The sequence below is a fragment of the Bombina bombina genome, chromosome 4, assembly GCF_027579735.1.
Source record: "Bombina bombina isolate aBomBom1 chromosome 4, aBomBom1.pri, whole genome shotgun sequence".
NCBI classification, from domain to species: domain Eukaryota; kingdom Metazoa; phylum Chordata; class Amphibia; order Anura; family Bombinatoridae; genus Bombina; species Bombina bombina.
Genome location: NC_069502.1, coordinates 1,078,768,134 through 1,078,789,999, shown reverse-complemented (window position 1 = coordinate 1,078,789,999; position 21,866 = coordinate 1,078,768,134). Strand labels below are relative to the sequence as shown.

At 39.8% G+C, this 21,866-nt stretch overlaps 1 protein-coding gene across 1 annotated transcript in view; it reads left to right on the top strand.

Moving 5' to 3' along the window:
* Positions 1-21,866, top strand: part of TTC7A (tetratricopeptide repeat domain 7A) — a 1,159,252-nt gene that overhangs the window by 532,430 nt on the left and 604,956 nt on the right. The window lies entirely within an intron of this gene.

Genomic DNA, 21,866 nt, shown 5'->3' with positions numbered 1-21,866 from the left:
ATTACGAGTTTTGCATTCTGGCTAAAAAGCGAGCGTTACAGCCTAAAACGACAAGATCTGTATTGTCATCTAAAGTCAGTAGTTATTATAAGTTTTACGCTACAAAGCTGTAACATAAAAGTCATAATACTAAAGTGTTAAAAAGTACACTAACACCCATAAACTACCTATTAACTCCCGCATCGCAAATACTATATTACATTTATTAACCCCTAATCTGCCGTCTGCCCACATCGCCCCCACTATACTAAAGTTATTAAGCCCTACACCACCTATTAACCCCTAAACCGCAAGCCCAAATAAAAAACCTAACTCTAACAAAAACCAAACAAATCAGCTGGATTTTAGCAGCCCTAATTCCTATTGGCTGATTAAAAAATTTCAGCCAATAGGAATGCAAGTGACGCCATCTTTGAACGCGTACCTTGTATTGAAGATTCAGTGTATGACGGCAACCGTATCAAGAGGATGCTCCGCCCTGGATGTCTTCAGGATTGACCCACTCCGCGCCTCCGGGATCAAGATGTTTTTTTGTTTTTGTAATGGTAGTTTTTTTTATTTTTTGTGATTTTTTTTTGTAATGTTAGGTATTAGTGTAAGGCAGGTTGGGTTTTATTTCACAGATAAGTTTGTATTTATTTTATCTAGGTAGTTATTAAATAGTTAATAACTAATTACTAACTATTCTACCTAGTTAAAATAAATGCAAACTTACCTGTGAAATAAAAATAAAACATAAGATCGCTACACTATAACTATTAGTTATATTGTAGCTAGCTTAGGTTTTATTTTACAGTTAAGTATTTAGTTTTAAATAGGAATTATTTAGTTAATAATTGTAAATTTAATTTAGCTCTATTTTAATTATGTTAAAGTTAGGGGGTGTTAGGGTTAGGTTTAGGGGTAGGGCTAGGTTTAGGGGTAGGTGTAGGGGTTAATAGTTTAATTTAGGTTGTTGCGATGTGGGGGGGCTGGCAGTTTAGGGGTTAATAGGTTTATTTAGTTCATAATTGTAATTTTAATTTAGCTATATTTTAATTATGTTAAAGTTAGGGGGTGTTAGGCTTAGGGTTACATTAGGGTTACGTTAGGGTTACGTTAGGGTTAGGGGTCAATATAGTTTAATTTAGGTTGTTGCGATGTGGGGGGGCTGGAGGTTTAGGGGTTAATAGGTTTATTCAGTGGTAGTGATGTGGGAGGCCAGAGGTTTAGGGGTTAATAACTTTATTTAGTTGCGGCAATGTTGGGGAGCGGCGAAATAGGGGTTAATATATTTATTATAGTGTGGGCAATGTTGAGGTGCGGCGGAATAGGAGTTAATAACTTTAGTGTAGTGGCAGCGACGTCAGGAGCGGCACATTAGGGGTTAATAGTTTTATTTAGGTTGCTGCGATATTGGGAGCGGCAGATTAGGGGTTAATAACTGTAGGCAGGCGTCTGCAATGTCATTGGTAGCAGATTAGGGCTGTTTATACTCAGGGTTTATATTAGGGTGTTAGGTTTAAACTGTATTTTCTTTTTCCCCATAGACATCAATGGGGCTGCATTACAGAGCTTCTGTTTCCGCGATCGCAAGTGTTAGGCTTTTTTTTGCCGGCTCTCCCCATTGATGTCTATGGGGAAAGCGTGCGTGAGCACGTCAAAACACTGCTTGTTTTGTGTGCGGTATGGAGCTCAAAATCTCCATATCGCCTGCTCAAGCTGGGTTTTTTTAAACTTGTAATGGCAGCGCTATAGGGGTTTAAACAACGCAACTTTTGTTGCGTTCTTTACTTTCCCTATAGCGCTCAAAACATGTAATATAGGTGTGTGTGCTTTGGTTCTTACATTTTAAATATTTTTTCTACTGCAGATGAGTAGCTAATGGTCTCAAGTTGAAGGGCAGTAAGCTCAGGGGTAATTTGCAGAATCACTTCTTAACAGAAAGGGTAGTTGATTCATGGAATAAATTTCCAATAGCAGTTGTTAAGACAGCTACTGTGAAGGACTTCAAGAATGGTTGGGACAAGCATAAGGCTATCCTATGAACTAAATATTTTTATGCTTTCAGGAAATTAGGGGCAGAATTGTTGGGCTTATGGCTCTTATCTGCAGTCAAAACTTATGTTTGAGGAGAAATTGGCTTTGGAAGAATGGAAGTGGTAGTCAAGTTGTGTTCTGATGCTTTTAATGAACTGATATTTGTGGTTGTATTTCTTGTACATTTTATAAAATAAGTCTTTAGTAATTGTGGAACAATGCTATAAGTTAGATGCATCTAAATATGGAAACACTCACATATTCCAGGACTTTGTTTATACAATCTTCTCGCATAAGGAGCATTTTTGAATCAATTCCAAACATGAATATTGAGTTTAGCTCTGTTACATAAGAATTGCTCACATTTTATAGTTTAGCAGAAATGTGTATAAACTTTTTAAATAAATAAACATGCAATAAATGTTACATCTGGAGTTCCATGAAACGTTAATTTTAAATGAACAGTAAAAATTAAACGTTTGTGATTCAAATTAAGGGTTAGATTAGAAGTTGAGTGCAAAATTTTGCGTCTGCGAAAGCGATATTTGCACTCAACTGAGTAATACCAGCGCACACAAATGTGCACTGGTATTACACGTACAGCACAATCCAAATGCGACCTAACATTCGCAGTGCCGGAAAGCTTTGCACTCACGAGAGGCTCCAATGGGAGCTTCGTTCTCATGCTGTGAGACACAACATTAGAACTAGTGCAGCGAAGGGGGTAAATCACGCAGCAATAGGCAGCAAATATAAATACATAATGAATATATAAATATATATCTATAGAAATAACACAGCCCCCATAGACTGCAATCTAAAAGCACTTTTCAGTGCCGTTTATTTTTCTAACTCCCCACACCCACCACTTTCAACCCCTAATAACCGCTTTTAGCAGTTATTTAAAAAAATAAAATAAAGATGCTTATTTTTTATTTATGAAACACAAACACACCACTTTGCTTTGGGGGCAATTGGGGGACATGTAGAAAATGATCTGATTACTAATATGATTATATTGCTAAGAAAACTCTGTCCTTTTCATTAAGTTGGATAGAGAGTAATGAAGAATAGGGGAGGTTTATAGGAGAAACGGGATAAAGGATAAGACCACGGAGTCACAGGCTTCTGGTAGAGCTCTATCAATTGTGTTGTGCTGTTTATTATGTGTTATTAAGATGAGGTATTGTTTGATAGTGATGCGGCCTGGTTGTGGGAGTGTATATGGGTTTCACATAGGAATTTAATCTTTGAGAAGGAGGTTTTTTGTTTTGTTGTAGGTGACCATATTCCTGTAATACAGGGAGTGCAGAATTATTAGGCAAATGAGTATTTTGACCACATCATCCTCTTTATGCATGTTGTCTTACTCCAAGCTGTATAGGCTCGAAAGCCTACTACCAATTAAGCATATTAGGTGATGTGCATCTCTGTAATGAGAAGGGGTGTGGTCTAATGACATCAACACCCTATATCAGGTGTGCATAATTATTAGGCAACTTCCTTTCCTTTGGCAAAATGGGTCAAAAGAAGGACTTGACAGGCTCAGAAAAGTCAAAAATAGTGAGATATCTTGCAGAGGGATGCAGCACTCTTAAAATTGCAAAGCTTCTGAAGCGTGATCATCGAACAATCAAGCGTTTCATTCAAAATAGTCAACAGGGTCGCAAGAAGCGTGTGGAAAAACCAAGGCGCAAAATAACTGCCCATGAACTGAGAAAAGTCAAGCGTGCAGCTGCCAAGATGCCACTTGCCACCAGTTTGGCCATATTTCAGAGCTGCAACATCACTGGAGTGCCCAAAAGCACAAGGTGTGCAATACTCAGAGACATGGCCAAGGTAAGAAAGGCTGAAAGACGACCACCACTGAACAAGACACACAAGCTGAAACGTCAAGACTGGGCCAAGAAATATCTCAAGACTGATTTTTCTAAGGTTTTATGGACCGATGAAATGAGAGTGAGTCTTGATGGGCCAGATGGATGGGCCCGTGGCTGGATTGGTAAAGGGCAGAGAGCTCCAGTCCGACTCAGACGCCAGCAAGGTGGAGGGGGAGTACTGGTTTGGGCTGGTATCATCAAAGATGAGCTTGTGGGGCCTTTTCGGGTTGAGGATGGAGTCAAGCTCAACTCCCAGTCCTACTGCCAGTTTCTGGAAGACACCTTCTTCAAGCAGTGGTACAGGAAGAAGTCTGCATCCTTCAAGAAAAACATGATTTTCATGCAGGACAATGCTCCATCACACGCGTCCAAGTACTCCACAGCGTTGCTGGCAAGAAAGGGTATAAAAGAAGAAAATCTAATGACATGGCCTCCTTGTTCACCTGATCTGAACCCCATTGAGAACCTGTGGTCCATCATCAAATGTGAGATTTACAAGGAGGGAAAACAGTACACCTCTCTGAACAGTGTCTGGGAGGCTGTGGTTGCTGCTGCACGCAATGTTGATGGTGAACAGATCAAAACACTGACAGAATCCATGGATGGCAGGCTTTTGAGTGTCCTTGCAAAGAAAGGTGGCTATATTGGTCACTGATTTGTTTTTGTTTTGTTTTTGAATGTCAGAAATGTATATTTGTGAATGTTGAGATTTTATATTGGTTTCACTGGTAAAAATAAATAATTGAAATGGGTATATATGTGTTTTTTGTTAAGTTGCCGAATAATTATGCACAGTAATAGTCACCTGCACACACAGATATCCCCCTAAAATAGCTATAACTAAAAACAAACTAAAAACTACTTCCAAAACTATTCAGCTTTGATATTAATGAGTTTTTTGGGTTCATTGAGAACATGGTTGTTGTTCAATAATAAAATTAATCCTCAAAAATACAACTTGCCTAATAATTCTGCACTCCCTGTAGTAATAGTTCAGTTACTCTATCCTTCAACATAATTTCTGAAGGTGTTATGGAGGTTTTCCAGTGGCACGCTATTTAGGCATTTGGCTGCCTTTAAGCTAGTTTGAAATAGTGTCAATCTGAGTTTACAGGGAATTTTGGGTAGATCATTTAATAATATTATCCTAGTTGTTAGCATAATATCTTTATTAATTATTAAGCTGATGTTAGTCTCTACTTTGCGCCACATTGGTTGAATTTTGCTACAAAACCACTAAATGTGTATTAGGTTGCCATTCTATTCACAACTTCTCCAACATTTTTTGAGACTCCTGGGTATATACTATTAAGCCTAGTTGGGGTCAGATACCATCGGAGAAGTACTTTATTCAATCAGCCAATCAGATTTTTCCTACCTTAATTCCGATTGGCTGATAGAATCCTATCAGCCAATCGGAATTCGAGGGACGCCATTTAAAGGAACCTTCATTCATCGTTAGTCCGTCGTTGAGGAAGGATGGGTCCGCGTCGGCTGCTTCAAGATGGAACCGCTCCGCTCCGGATGGAAGAAGATAGAAGATGCCGCCTGGATGAAGACTTTGGACCCTCTGGAGGACCTCTTCTTGCCGGATAGGATGAAGACTTCGGACCCTCTGGAGGACCTCTTCTTGCCGGATTGGATGAAGACTTCGGACCCTCTTCTGGATGGATCGGTGATACCCAGCTGGGTTAATACATGGTAGGGAGATCTTCAAGGGCTTAGTGTTAGGTTTTTTAAAGGGGGTTTGGGTGGGTTAGATTAGGGGTATGTGGGTGGTGGGTTGTAATGTTGGGGGCAGGTATTGTATGGGTTTTTTTCAGGCAAAAGAGCTGATTTCTTTTGGGCATGCCCCGCAAAAGGCCCTTTTAAGGGCTGGTAAGGTAATAGAGCTGTTAACTTTTAATTTTAGATTAGGGTAGCACACTTTTTTATTTTGGGGGGCTTTGTTATTTTTTTAGGGGGCTTAGAGTAGGTGTAATTAGTTTAAAATTCTTGTAATCTTTTTTTATTTTTTGTAATTTAGTGTTTGTTTGTTTTTTGTAATTTAGTGTTTGTTTGTTTTTGTAATTTAGTTTAGTTGATTTAATTGTAGGTAATTGTAGGTAGTTTATTTAATTAATTTATTGATAGTGTAGTGTTAGGTTTAATTGTAACTTAGGTTAGGATTTATTTTACATGTAATTTTGTAATTATTTTAACTAGGTAGCTATTAATTAGTTAATAACTATTTAATAGCTATTGTACCTAGTTAAAATAAATACAAAGTTGCCTGTAAAATAAATATAAATCCTAAAATAGCTACAATATAATTATTCGTTATATTGTAGCTATATTAGGGTTTATTTTACAGGTAAGTATTTAGCTTTAAATAGGATTAATTTATTTAATAAGAAATAATTTTATTTTGTTAGATTTAAATTATATTTAACTTAGGGGGGGTGTTAGGGTTAGGGTTAGACTTAGCTTTAGGGGTTAATACATTTATTAGAGTAGCGGTGAGGTCTGGTAGGCAGATTAGGGGTTAATACTTGAAGTTAGGTGTCGGCGATGTTAGGGAGGCCAGATTAGGGGTTAATAAAATTTATTATAGGGTTTGCGAGGCGGGAGTGAGGCGACGTTTGGGGCAGCAGATTAGGGGTTCATAGGGATAATGTAGGTTGCGGCGGTGTACTGAGCGGCAGATTAGGGGTTAATAATAAAATGCAGGGGTCAGCGATAGCGGGGCGGCAGATTAGGGGTTAATAAGTGTAAGGTTAGGGGTGTTTAGACTCGGGGTACATGTTAGGGTGTTAGGTGCAGACTTAGAGAGTGTTTCCCCGTAGGAAACAATGGGGCTGCGTTAGGAGCTGAACGCTGCTTTTTTGCAGGTGTTAGGTTTTTTTTCAGCTCAAACTGCCCCATTCTTTCCTATGGGTGAATCGTGTACAAGCACGTTTTACCAGTTTACCGCTAACGTAAGCAATGCTGGTATTGAGAGTTGAAGTGGCGGTAAATTATGCTCTATGCTCCCTTTTTGGAGCCTAATGCAGCCCTTCAGAGAACTCTAAATACCAGCGTTATTTAAAAGGTGCGGGGGAAAAAAAACATGCGTAGCTAACGCACCCCTTTGGCCGCAGAACTCTAAATCTAGCCGTATGTTTTTGTGACACATTGATTCAAATGGGGTTAAGGGCCTGAGTAGATCAGCTTTGTAGGGACAGATTGATATAAAATGTGATATGTGGGCTCAGCCAATTAGTAAAGTCCCCTTTATTAAGATAATGTAGTTGTTCTCTTTTTTTAAGTTTGCCTTGATCAACAAAGTCATTTAAAGGAATAGTGTAGTCCCATTCCGTCATCCTTCTGTATCCTCTATCTAGGAGCGGCCTGTAGTAATATTGTTGTATGAGCTTTTGATTTGCTCCCAGATGTGAAAGAGGAGTTTATGTGTATCCAATTGGAAGCATTGTGGGGGTCTTAATTCCTTTGAGACCCAAAATAGAGCACCAACATTCGGCGTTTTTAAGATTTGCAAGTCCGAGGCAACCCACACTTTAGTATCTCTTCAGAGGTGCTAGTCAATTATTCTCTGCTGGGCAACTGCATGATAATAATCCTGTATATTAAGTACCCTCAATCCTCCCATGTTAGTTGGCCTATATATGATTTGTATTTTATACCAGGTTTGCTTTTTCCCAAGATATATTAATTGAGTGATCTTTGGATTTGATGTATGTACCATATAGGAAGGTGGATTGGGAGAGTTTGTAGGACATACAGAATTCTTGGGAGGGTCGTTATCTTTATAGCTTAGATTCATCCCCACCATGAGATTGGCTTAATAACCCACTCCTGTGTATATTGCAGAGTAGTAAAGCAAACATTATTTCAAAAATGTATTTGTGGCTAGAAAAAAGGAAGGTGCCCAAATATTTTGTCATGTCTGTTTGCAATTGTAGTGAACAGTGTCTACGTAGGTTCTCAAATTCTAAATTAGTGAGTGTGATGTTTAATATTTCCGATTTCTGCATATTGACCATGAAGTTAAAGAATTTTCTTTCAGAATTTCTGGGATAGAGCATGTAGGTGAAGTGATAGTAAATAATAAGTCATCCGCATACAGGGAAATCTTTAAATCATGCTGACCTACCTTTATTCATTTTATGTCCTAGTTTATTCTGACATATGATGCCAGAACCTCCATAGATAATATGAATAGTGTGGGGAATAGGGGGCATCTGTGACGCGTGCCATTAGTAATGTAAAAGGCGTTCAATAGTGTTTTATTAACTCTAACCCTTGCTGAAGGGGATGTGTAAAGGCTAAATGCCCGCTGTATCAGCATTTTCCCAAACCCAAATGCATCTAGTGTTATATCGAGGAATCCCCAACTGACACTGTGGAAAGCTTTCTCTACGTTGTTAGCGAGAAAGACTGATTTTAGCTTGTTAATTTTAGCATATGTTGCCAGGGTAAGTGGTCTTATAGTATTGTCTATCGCTTCCCGACACGGCACAAAACACGTCTGATCTACATGACTCAGGTCTGTAAGTGTAAATATATGAGAGCGCCACTTAGGATGGTATACAAATGTATACGTATTAGTGTTTAAATTTGTGATAAGTAGCTCTTATTAGAAAAAGAGACAAACAAAATATCAAAAGACTTTAACAGCACTAATTTTAAATCAAGGTGGAAAGAATTAATATGACAAAATATTTTGTCTAAAATAAAACATTTTATTTTTATAAAACAATCAAATATGAATTGTTACAGAGACCGCACTAGGGCATAGTTCACACCAAACAAATTAAGGTGTCTTAGCAAACCTACAACTTTAAGCAGGATGTTGATACAAATTGAATACAATGTGAAATCCTTATACCATATAGTTGTATATATGACGATATTCAATACCAAAGGGAATTTGAATACAACTTCAGTTAAAAACTGTCTACAATCGATAGTTAAAATAGAATTAAAGCAAAAAATAACAGCAAACCATAGCTCACTAATCTGACCAGACTAAACCTGCTAATACTCACAACGTGTTTCTGGGTCACGCCCCTGATTAAGTGGAAGTACCCCACTGGATATGATGTATATGATATATTTTTATGTGAATTTGGGTTCTGTATGTTTGGAGAAATGTGTTCCCTGGACAAAGACTAGATTTTTTTTTTTGTTTTTCAAACCATTATAATGCTATTGACCTTTTGGTGGGGGAATTTAGGCCTTTTGCATTCTGTAAACAGATATTAATGATGTGTTTCTCAATGTGTGTGTTGTGTGCAGACATGAATAAAGAACTGGTTATCTCTTACCAGCTAAATTTTTTTTGCCAGGGGATTTGTGGTAAGGGGGTAAGGTTCATAGGTAAACTGTGCTGATATTAAAGATTATTCAATCTAAATAAACAAATAACAATTAGCCAGATATAATAAATGTATAACAAATAAATAAAACTTTGTAACATTGGGTTAAGAGGCCTTCGCTCCCCACAAGAGAGGAAAGTCTTTGACAAACATAGTGTGAAGGGGCATAGTGTGAAGGGGCAAACTATTGTTGTTTCTCTTAGTTGCATTAGGAAAGTTAATCTGAAAAAGTCTAAGGAATGGGGGAGAGGGGGATAAAGTTTGTACCATGATAAAGTAAGTGTAAGTGATGCTTCAAATCATTTTGTCGAGGTAAGTCAATATGAATGATGGTTGTGAAGGCCGCAATCTGGGAGGAAGGCTCTTTCTCTTTTTGGAGACCATAGTCCCGGAGGGGCGTTGTGATTTAGCTTTCAGTGTAGTAAGTTCAGATGAGGTTTTTCAACTTCTGAAAGGGGTGATAAGGAAGGTTGGGGTATATCCAGTTATAAGCAGAAGTTGTCAATATCTTCAGGTGTCTGTACATAACAGTTTTATTATCTTTGACCACTCTCAGTGAGAACGGGAAGCCCCACCTGTATGAGATACCTAGGTCCCTGAGATGTAAAGTTAGATACCAAACCTCTTTTATTTTGGCCAGGGTTACCGGGCTTAAGTTGGCATATATCTGTAGTTCTGAACCTTTAAATTTTAAAGGAGTAGTTTTTCTCTCTGCGGAAGAGTATCCATTATTTATCTTCAAATCTGTAAATTTGTGTTAAGATGTCTCTAGGAGGATCGGTGTGGGGTTATTTAGGGCGATGTGCCCTTTGAGCTCTGTCCAGATAAATGATTTCGTCTTCTTTATTGTTCAGAAGGAAGTTGAATAGTTTTTGTAGATATGATAGTATCTGAGCTGACAGCTCTGGGATACTACAAATTCTTAGGTTCTGTCTGTGATTCCTGTTGTCAGTTTTTCAACCTGTTCTTGGAGTTGCGTTATTACCATGTTTTGTTGTTGAAGCATTATAGCCATGTTATCAGATTTCTTTGCAGTCTCCTCTGAGTGTTCTTCTAACTGGAGCATACGTTGACCTAGGTCGTTAAGATCTTTTTTGACCTCAGAGAGGCTTTCTTTAATAGATTGCCTATTGTGTCATAACAGTTTGGAAGTCTGCCTTAGAAGGAAGCTGTTGTAGTTAAGCTTTGGTAATGGGGCTTTTATCTATCTCAAACTGGTAGACTGGCTCCTCAACTTGATCTTCCGTGTTCATAGTAGGTATAGGGGAGGTGGCGGTTGCTCACTGTAATATTCGCGATGCCTTGTGTACTCTAACTGAAGTGTCTCCAGTAGCATTAGGTGCAGCGTGAACTGTACTGCCGCAATTGCAAGTTGGCTGTCTGACAGGTACTGGCGCCTTTTGTTATTTAGGCCTTGATGTTCCAGTCTCACCACATCCTATTCCATAGTGTTTCCTGGTATCTAAACGATATGGTCTTAGGTTGTCATCAAAGTAGCATCCTTTAGATGTGATTTAGTTCCCTCTGACCTCCGCTATGGCGGTAATGCCTAAGAGAGTCGCCAGAGCTTTACACAGTGGCAGCCATGTTAGTTGATGGCTGGCCCTGAATCCCCCGCCCCACCATAAAGTACTTTTAAAATGAGATAAAATAAACATTGATGCTTGAAAACCTATTTTCTGTTATCAGAAACTATGGAGCCTGCTACCAAAGAAGAATAAATAAGTAATAAACTTATGGACCACTAAACACAGTAAAATAGCTGGATCAATAAATGTATAACAAATAGACAATGCAAAAGCATTTCGTTTCACTTGAGTAGTAGATTTTTTTCTGACACATTTCAGTTAGTTTTAATTTCCTTACTGCTACATCATATGACAGCCATCAGCCAATCACAATATGCATACATGTATATTCTGTTAATCTTGCACATGCTCAGTAGGAGCAGGTGCCTCAGAAAGTGTAAATATAAAAAGATTGTGGATATTTACATAATGGATGTAAAATGGAAGGTTGTTTAAAATTGTATGCTCTATCTGAATCATTGAAGTTTAATTTTGACTTTAGAGGTCATATAATAAAATGCACACATTTTGATGTAGTGTATGTTTTATCATGCTGTGCAGATTATGTAAAAGCTAATAAGATATGTTTGACTAAAATGAGTGCTGCAACTGTTTTATGTCCTTTTATATATGTTTAAATAATTGACCTGTCCACCTTGTATTTAGCCCTGCCTTGGAGCTAATATTATGACTTTACATCATGTCTAGGCAGAAATAAAGATATAGTACCCCATTTATCAGTTGCCGGGCGGGCAAGCTTTGCTCTGCTGAGGTTTGTCCACCTGGCATTGTGGCGAGCAGGCTGCATCCACTGCCAGCATTTAACATTGCCCAAGTAATTGCTTGTGACGCAGCGCCCCCTCCTCTAACGCAGCTATTTTTGTTATGCCTTTGACCAATAATCTATTTCTAGTTCTACCGAAATGGGAGACAAGTTTCCTTTATTTTGTTAAGACATTTCTTTTACAGGCAGATTTACAATTAGTGCAAGTATAGCTATATCATTTTTTTTTTTCTTACTTCTAGCTTTATCGGTTTCTCTGACTAAAGAAAAAAAGCTGTTTCTTTAACAATAAATTACGTGTCAATGTGACTTTTTTTTAACATGAAATTAGGACAGCCGTGTTACATAGAACAGGAAATGGATTTTAATGATTACTGATTTCTAAAGGTGAATTAATGCTTGAATTTTATGCTCCAATTATAGTTGTTTTATATCTCAACCATATTAATAAGCATCTGGCATACAGAATGTTCCTAGGTGCTGTATTGTTGCACATATTATACAAGGGCTCCTGAAAAGCTAACACATGATCAGAGGGTTGAGCTGAGGACATCTAGTACACAGAGAATCCAGTTATTTCTGTAAGCTGCTTTAAAGAAACAGTACTTCTTTTTTTATATATGGCTGGTATATATCAGAAATTAAACACCGTGATGCTAACTATTTGCATGCACAATTCATGTTTAAAAACCATTTAAATCTCAAATGTTGTTAACAATTGTCAAGGGGAACACCTTTTGAAAAGCCTTTTGAGTATTCTTATATTATTTATTTTGCCGTGGTCAGTTAGTAACAGATATAGACAAACTCATGCGCTGATCAAACCATAAGTATAGAATGATGTAGGGCAAGAGAAGTCTGCAAGATAAGCCTCTCTGTAGGCAGTAGGAAAATCAGAGAGAGACGATTCTAAGAATAGGTATGTATTTTATGATACACATAATTTCTCGTCTCACAAATCCTTATGCTAGATCCCTCTGTTATTTCTAATTAACCATTTTAAACATTTAGGTTAAATGTAAACCTTTTTTCCTTCTTAATATGGCTGCATTCCTTACTTGTGGAAAACACTGAACCTGGCCACCAGGAGGAGGCAAAGACACCCTATCCAAAGGCTTAAATACCTCCCCCACTTCCTCATAACCCCAGTCATTCTTTGCCTTTCGTCACAGGAGGTTGGCAGAACTCTTCGAGATGGGACTGGAGTTTTAAGTAGTCATGTCAGCCTCTCATGTCAGTAGAGATGCAGGGAGAGTCTTTCTGCGAAAACCATCCCGACTATTAACAGCTCCATAAGCAATCAGCGTTGACGAGTTTTGCTGCCTGCTTTCTTCACTCAAGTCCATGTCAGAAGCAATGCTACTATCTGTCGAACTTGAAGGACCATGTTCCTGTTCCACGGCATAGATTCTGGTAAAATCGTTTAATTTTTTATACATGTATGATAATGCAAGAAGTCAGGGTCACAGTGTGACTCATTTTATCTGTATAGAATCAAGGGTTAATATCTCCTGGGGGGGATTATTGAACAGTGGAGAATAATCTTATATGTTTATTTGATTTTATGCTGCTTTTATGTGTAAGATGTTATGGGCTCATGGGCTGTTATGGAATATACAGGTTTCATTTTCACTTTGAGAGCTGTGCAGCTTACAAGCTTGGCGCGCTTTTTCTCTTAGCAGGGACGGTCCTGCATTATGCACCATGTGATTCATTCCCTTTTTCCTTAACGGGTGTCTATCAGAGAGGTGTCATAAATCTCTGTACTGTCTGGGTCATAAGAGGTGGTGTGTGCCTCAGCCATTGGGGTATAAGGTGCCGTTTTTTTGAATAAAATAAAATAATATTGTTTTATTTTATATTGCACTAACGATGGAGGATTCTGTTACTTTAGAGGGTACTCCCTCTATTCCTAAAGAGTAATTCCTGTGTATATGATCCTTAGATCTGCCCTCTCAATTATGTTCCATATGCCTTGATAATGTGATAATATCAAACATGTTTGATACCACTGAGCCGTCCACCTCTGAGGAGTTGTCGTCCAGTTAGGTGCGTACCCTACATTCTTATCCCTCTACACATGCAGTTTCCCTTAGCATTGCTGATCCTCAATCTGGAGGGGGCCTTTTTTTCACCAGACGTTACTGCGCAGTTCAGATGGCGGTGTTTGCGGCCTTTAATGCTTTACCTCGCCCTGCTAAGCGCAAGGGAAAGGTTACACATTGCACTCCTTCCCAGATTACATCAGATCATTTATTGGATTTAACTGATAGGGTTATCCGAGGATGAAGTTCTTTCTGAGACTTCAGAGTATGAACATTCTGGGTTGGAGTCTGCTGCCTCTAAACCTCTGGCTGCGGAGGAACCAGACTTTTGTGCTTTCTCTAAAAGAAGTTTTGGCGAATTCAGAGGTTCCAGAGGCCAAATTGCCTCATGAACCTTTGATTCCTAAATTTGATAGAGTTTGAGGACAGGGTGGTACCTTATCCTTCCCTGCTCCTGTTAGATGGCGAACATTATTAAGAATGAATGAGACAGGATTGGATTCCTTTTCCCCTCTTTTCCCTTTAACAAATTGTTCCCGGTCCTGGACTCTCAATGGAGTTGTGATGGTCCGTACCTAAAAGGGATGGCTTTATCTTCACCCTTGCCAAGCATACTACTATCCCGCTTGAGAATAGCTCTTAATTTAAAGAGCCCATGGCTAAAAGATGGAAACTCTGTTAGGAAAGATGTTTCAGCATACGGGATATTTGTTTCAACCGGCGGAGGCTGTTGCCGCGGTTGCTAGAGCAGCTACCCACTGGTGCGACTCCTTAAGGGATTTGATCAAGGGGGAGGGTCCCCTCGACATTATTCAGGAAAGAATTAAGGCCTTAAGGGTTGCTAATTATTTTATCTGTGATGCTAATGAGCAGATTATTTGCCTGAATGCTATGGCTTCAGCTTTTTCTGTTCAGACCGATTGGGCTCTGACTGAAGTCATGGTCTGCAGATATGACTTCTAAGTCTAGACTTCTTTTCCTCCCCTTTATGATTTTGTTTGGTACAGGCCTGGACTCAAGTATCTCCACGGTTACAGGGGGCAAGCAGTACTCCGCTAAGCCAGAGCAAAACAAGAGCTCTTGGAAGCCGACTCAGTCCTGAAATAAATCCAAGCAGAGCAAGAAGCCCGTTGAGTCTAAGTTGGCATGAATGGGCGGTATCCGGTCCTCTTCTGGATCATGTAAGGGGCAGACTGTCACTCTTTTCAGTCACTTGGTTCAGGGACATGCAGAATCCATGGGTCCTGGAGGTCATAGCTCAGGGTTACAAGATAGGTTTCAAGTCTCAGCCACCTAAGGGGAGATTTCTCCTCTCTCTCCTGTCTTACTGACCAGAAAGGAGGGAAGCCTTTCTGGGGTGGGTATGGGATCTGTCCTCTTAGGATTTATTGTGCCGGTGCCTATCACAGTGAGAGGTTTGGGATACTATTCAAACCTTTTTGTGGTCCCAAAGAAGGAGGGAACTTCCGTCCGATTCTGGACCTAAAGTGCTTAAACAAGTTTTTATATGTCCCCTCGTTCAAGATGGAGGCAATAAGGTCTATTCTTCCCCTCATTCGAGAAGGGCAGTTCATGACCATGATAGATCTGAAGGATGCTCCCTTCATGTATCAATCCTCAAGGATCACTTCCAGTTCCTAAGGTTTGTGTTCCTGGACCAGCACTTTCAGTTTATTTCACTTCCATTTGGTCTAGCTACGGCTCCAATAATTTTTTCGAAGAGTGGACCATTCGGAATCTCTTCTCTGTCTAATAAATAAATATATAGAGAGTTCTCTTTTATCAAGTACCAGGGTAGAATTCACGGGTACTATAATAGAATGAGAATATTTCTAACAGACCAGAGACATTGCAAGCTAGTTTCAACATGTCTTGCCCTCCAGACCTCCTTAAGGCCATCTGTGGCTCGGTGTATGGAGGTGATTGGTCTCTTGGTATCCAACATGGACATAATTTCCTTTGCCAGGTTTCACCTCAGACTGTTGCAACTACGCATGCTAAAGCAGTGGAATGGCGATCATTCGGATCTGTCTCAACAGATTTCTCTTGACAACCGATCGAGAGAATCGCTCTCTTGGTGTTTTTGTCCGGATTACTTGTCCCGAGGGACGTCCGTCTTAAGACCATCCTGGGTGATTGTGACTACGGTTGCGAGTCTGTCAGGATGGGGAGCTGTTTGGGGTGCCAGGAAGGCACAGAGCCTATGGACTCAGGAGGAAATCTCCCTCCCGATCTCATTTTTGCTCTTCGGGCAATATACAATGCTCTGAAGGCTTGGCCTCTGCTGGGTTTGTCCCAGTTTATCAGATTCCGATCAGACAATATAACCTTGGTGGCTTACGTCATCCATCAGGAGGGAACAAGAAGCTCCCTAGCTATGAGGGAAGTATCTCAGATTCTGGAGTGGGCGGAGACCCACATTTGTTTGCTGTCAGCGATCCACATTCTGGGTGTGGACAACTGGGAAGCGGATTTCCTCAGTAGAAAATCCTTTCATCTGGGGGAATGGTCTCTCCATCCCGAGTGTTTGCGGAGATTTGCAAGAGGAAGATCTTATGACGTCTCAATACCAAGCTACCCAGATATGGGTCGAGGTACAGGGATCCTCAGGCGGAGCTAATAGATGCATTAGCGGTGCCTTGGAGGTTCCATCTAATTTATTTTTTCCGGCCGTTACCATTACTTCCTAGTGTAGTGGCTTGAATCAAGCAGGCGTCAGTGATACTGAGATCCGTTTTGGCCACGAAGGATGTGGTTCGCGGATCTAGTGGGAATGTCATCATCTCCTCCGTGGAAGTTACCTTGTCGCAGGGATCTGCTGACCAATGTCTCTTTGTTCATCAATGTCTATATTCTCTGAGGCTGACTGCGTGGAGATTGAATTCTTAGTCCTAGCCAAGAGAGGGTTTTCTGAGAGAGTTAATTTTACTCTCATTCAAGCTTGTAAGCTGGTTGCTTGTCACAGCTATCATAAGATGTGGAGGACCTACTGGAGAATGGCTTTCTGCAAGTCCCCTGAAGGGACAGATTTGCAAGAGGAAGATCTTATGACGTCTCAATACCAAGCTACCCAGATATGGGTCGAGGTACAGGGATCCTCAGGCGGAGCTAATAGATGCATTAGCGGTGCCTTGGAGGTTCCATCTAATTTATTTTTTCCGGCCGTTACCATTACTTCCTAGTGTAGTGGCTTGAATCAAGCAGGCGTCAGTGATACTGAGATCCGTTTTGGCCACGAAGGATGTGGTTCGCGGATCTAGTGGGAATGTCATCATCTCCTCCGTGGAAGTTACCTTGTCGCAGGGATCTGCTGACCAATGTCTCTTTGTTCATCAATGTCTATATTCTCTGAGGCTGACTGCGTGGAGATTGAATTCTTAGTCCTAGCCAAGAGAGGGTTTTCTGAGAGAGTTAATTTTACTCTCATTCAAGCTTGTAAGCTGGTTGCTTGTCACAGCTATCATAAGATGTGGAGGACCTACTGGAGAATGGCTTTCTGCAAGTCCCCTGAAGGGACAGATTTGCAAGAGGAAGATCTTATGACGTCTCAATACCAAGCTACCCAGATATGGGTCGAGGTACAGGGATCCTCAGGCAGAGCTAATAGATGCATTAGCGGTGCCTTGGAGGTTCCATCTAATTTATTTTTTCCGGCCGTTACCATTACTTCCTAGTGTAGTGGCTTGAATCAAGCAGGCGTCAGTGATACTGAGATCCGTTTTGGCCACGAAGGATGTGGTTCGCGGATCTAGTGGGAATGTCATCATCTCCTCCGTGGAAGTTACCTTGTCGCAGGGATCTGCTGACCAATGTCTCTTTGTTCATCAATGTCTATATTCTCTGAGGCTGACTGCATGGAGATTGAATTCTTAGTCCTAGCCAAGAGAGGGTTTTCTGAGAGAGTTAATTTTACTCTCATTCAAGCTTGTAAGCTGGTTGCTTGTCACAGCTATCATAAGATGTGGAGGACCTACTGGAGAATGGCTTTCTGCAAGTCCCCTGAAGGGACAGATTTCGGCCCTGTCTGTGTTAATGCACAGGAGGTTCGCTGAGCTCCAGATGTGCAGTCATTTGTTAAGGCTCTGCTAGGATCTGGCCTGTGTTTATATCTCATGTTCCTCCTTGGAGTTTAAATCTTGTTCTTAAAGTTTTGCAACGGACTCCGTTGGAGTCTATGCATGAAGTAGACATTAAATTGTTGTTGTCTTGGAAAGTTAATTTTCAACTGGCTATTGCTTCTGCGCGAGTATCTGTGATTGCTGCCTTGCAATGCATCCCTCCTTATCTGGCTTCCATGCTGATAAGTCTGTTCTATGAATTAAGTTAGGTTTTCCTTCCTAAGGTTGTGTCAATTCGCAATATTAATAAAGAGATTGTGGTTCCTTTCTTATGTCCTAATCCTTCTTCATCGAAGGAACGTTTACAACGTAATTCTGGATGTGGTTTGTGCCTTGAAGTTATATCTTCAGGCCACAAAGGAATTTAGACAAACTTCTTTCTCTGTTTGTTCTCCTTTCTCGGAAGTGTAGGGGTCAAGGGGCCTCTTCGACTTCCTCATCTTTTTGACTGAGGAGTGTCATCTGTTTAGCATAGAGCCAGTGGGACATAAACCTCCTCTGAGGATTCCGGCTCATTCTACGAGAGCAGTGGTTTCCTCTTGGGCCTTCAAAATTGAGGCCTATATGGATCAGATCTGTAAGGTTGCTACCTGGTCCTTCTTACATAATTTTTCCAAATTTTACAAGTTTGATGTTTTTGCTTCTGCTGAAGCAGCCTTTGGGAGAAAAATTGTGCAGGCGGTGGTGCCCTCAGATTAGGGTCCGCCTCTCTTTTTTTCCCTCCCGTTAGCATTCAGTGTACTCTAGAGCTTGGGTATATGTTTCCCACAAGTAAGGAATGCAGCTGTGGACTCTTACCATATTAAGAAGGAAAACATAAATTATGCTAACCAGATCATTTCCTTTCCTTCTGTATGGGAAGAGTCCACAGCTCCCGCCCGTGTTCTCCGATGGGCGGCCCTAAATTTAAATGTATTCTTCCGGCACCTTTTTCACCCTGATATTTCTCCTACTGTTCCTTGTTCCCTCGGCAGAATGACTGGGGTTATGAGGAAGTGGGGGAAGTATTTAAGTCTTTGGCTGGGGTGTCTTTGCCTCCTCCAGGTGGCCAGGTTCAGTATTTCCCACAAGTAAGGAATGCAGCTGTGGACTCTTCGCATACATAAGGAAAGGAAATTATCTGGTAAGCATAATTTATGTTTTTGCATAAATGGGCATTAATCACTACTTGCTTTTGTGTTTAACATTGTGCTTGTCTAATGCTTCCTAGAAATGCCAGAAAGCTAATTGCGTAGCTTAGGTTTCAAAATGCTGCAAATCAAATAGCTGGTTTAGGCAAATTGCAGCATTGTGTAAAACAAGATAACAGAATTAGGCCAAGATTACGAGTTTTGCGTTAGAGGCTATGCGGTGCTAACGAGCAGTTTTCTCGCAAATCAAATAGCTGGTTTAGGCAAATTGCAGCATTGTGTAAAACAAGATAACAGAATTAGGCCCAGATTACGAGTTTTGCGTTAGAGGCTATGCGGTGCTAACGAGCAGTTTTCTCTCACCACTCACTTACCTACAGCACTGGTATTACGAGTTTTCAGAGACCCGTCGTTAAAAGACAAGAAGTGAGCGTTTAGCAAAATTTTGCTCATTACCACACTCCAATACTAGCACTGCTTAAGTCAGCGGTGAGCTGGTCGTACGTGCTCATGCACGATTTCCCCATAGTAATCAACGGGGAGAGCCGGCTTAGAGTTAAAAGTCTAACACCTGCAATGTCTTGAAGATGGACCTGCTCCGCGTCGGATGGATGAAGATAGAAGATGCCGTCTGGATGAAGACTTCTGCCCATCTGGAGGACTTCGGCCCGGCTTGGGTGAAGACTTCTCCCTGTAAGTCGATCTTCAGGGGGTTAGTGTTAGGTTTTTTTAAGGGTGTATTGGGTGAGGTTTTTTTTAGGTTAGGGACTTTGGGCCTGCAAAAGAGCTAACTGCCCTTCCAAATGCCCTTTTCAGGGCAATGGGGAGCTTAGGTTTTTTTTATTTGGGGGGGTTGGTTGTGTGGGTGGTGGGTTTTACTGTTGGGGGCGTTGTTTGTATTAATATTTTTTCAGGTAAAAGTGCTTAGTTTAGGCTAGGGTTTTTTTTATTTTGGGGGGGCTTTTTTATTTTGATAGGGCTATTAGATTAGGTGTAATTAGTTTAAATATCTGTAATTTGTTTATTATTTTCTGTAATTTAGTGTTTGTTTTTTTTGTACTTTAGCTAATTTAATTTAATTTAATTTAGGTAATTGTATTTAATTTAGTTAATTTATTTAATTATAGTGTAGTGTTAGGTGTTAGTGTAACTTAGGTTAGGTTTTATTTTACAGGTACTTTTGTATTTATTTTAGCTAGGTAGTTATTAAATAGTTAATAACTATTTAATAACTATTCTACCTAGTTAAAATAAATACAAACTTGCCTGTAAAATAAAAATAAACCCTAAGCCAGCTACAATGTAACTATTAGTTATATTGTAGCTATCTTAGGGTTTATTTTATAGGTAAGTATTTAGTTTTAAATAGGAATTATTTAGGTAATGATAGTAATATTTATTTAGATTTATTGTAATTATATTTAAGTTAGGGGGTGTTAGGGTTAGATTTAGGTTTAGTGGTTAATAACTTTAAAATAGTGGCGGCGATGTTGGGGGCGGCAGATTAGGGGTTAATAAATGTAGGTAGGTTGCTGCGACATTGGGGGCGGCAGATTAGGGGTTAATAAATAGTATGTAGGTGTCGGCGATGTTGGGGGCAGCAGATTAGGGATTAATACATATAATGTAGGTGGCGGCGGTGTCCGGAGTGGCAGATTAGGGGTTAATAAATATAATGTAGGTGGCAGCGGTATCCGGAGCGGCAGATTAGGTGTTAATTATTATAATGTAGATGTCAGCGATGTCGGGGGTGGCAGATTAGGGGTTAATAAATATAATGTAGGTGGCGGCGGTGTCCGGAGTGGCAGATTAGGGGTTAAAAATGTTATTATAGTGTTTGCAATGCGGGAGGGCCTCGGTTTAGGGGTTAATAGGTAGTTTATGGGTGTTAGTGTACAAGACTCGTAATACCAGCGGGCGTAAAAAAGCAGCGTTAGGACCTCTTAACGCTGGCATTTAGAGTTGAAGTGGCGGTAAATATGCCTGTATGCTCCCTTTTTGGAGCCTAACGCAGCCCTTCAGAGAACTCTAAATACCAGCGTTATTTAAAAGGTGCGGGGAAAAAAAAAACATGCGTAGCTAAAGCACCCCTTTGGCCGCAAAACTCTAAATCTAGCCGTAAGAGAATTAAGAAAATGTGATAATAGGAGTAAATTAGAAAGTTGCTTAAAATGTCATGCTCTATCTGAATCACGAAAGAACAAATGTGGGTTCAGTGTCCCTTTAACTTTTTTTTTTCATATACTTTTTTATTTTTTATTTTATATTCCTATCTCCTGGACTAATTAAATAACATAATCCAAGGGTGTAATTCTATTTCTAAATTAAAAATATCTTTAATTTGTATTCTAATCACATTACAAAATGTAAAGGCCACCAAATGTGATTCATTGTACTAATTTAACCATATCCCCTTCATGTAACACTGCCGTCCGGATATATTTTCTTACTCCTGGAGGGAGTCATATGCCACCTACTCAGTATTTTACTATTCATTTTACATATATTCAGAGATATTGAGGATAATATTGGCAGGCAAAATGAAGTGAGATCAAAGATCTTTGTTTCAAAATAATTAGGTTTCTAAAACCACTAATGATTGATAATAATTAGAACAATCTACATACAGAAGAATTTTTATTTATTAATCACAGGGTATACACTAAAGCACTGTGAAGCCTGATTGGGTGTTCAAATTACTTATACCCACATGAATTTGGGGGCGACTTGCCCCTTTGATAAAGCTGAGGCGAAATGTGCATCAGGCGTTCGCCTGAAGGAAAAAACTTTTATAGATAATATATACTTGTTTTAAAATTAAAAGATATTATGTGGATGTAAACAGGGTATAACTGCATCCGAGACCTTTTTTGCAACATAATTGTAGTAACAGCTTTGGAAGGGTCAAGATAAAGCCCCACTGATTATCCACACTTGTGGACTCCATGCAATCATAGTCGATTTA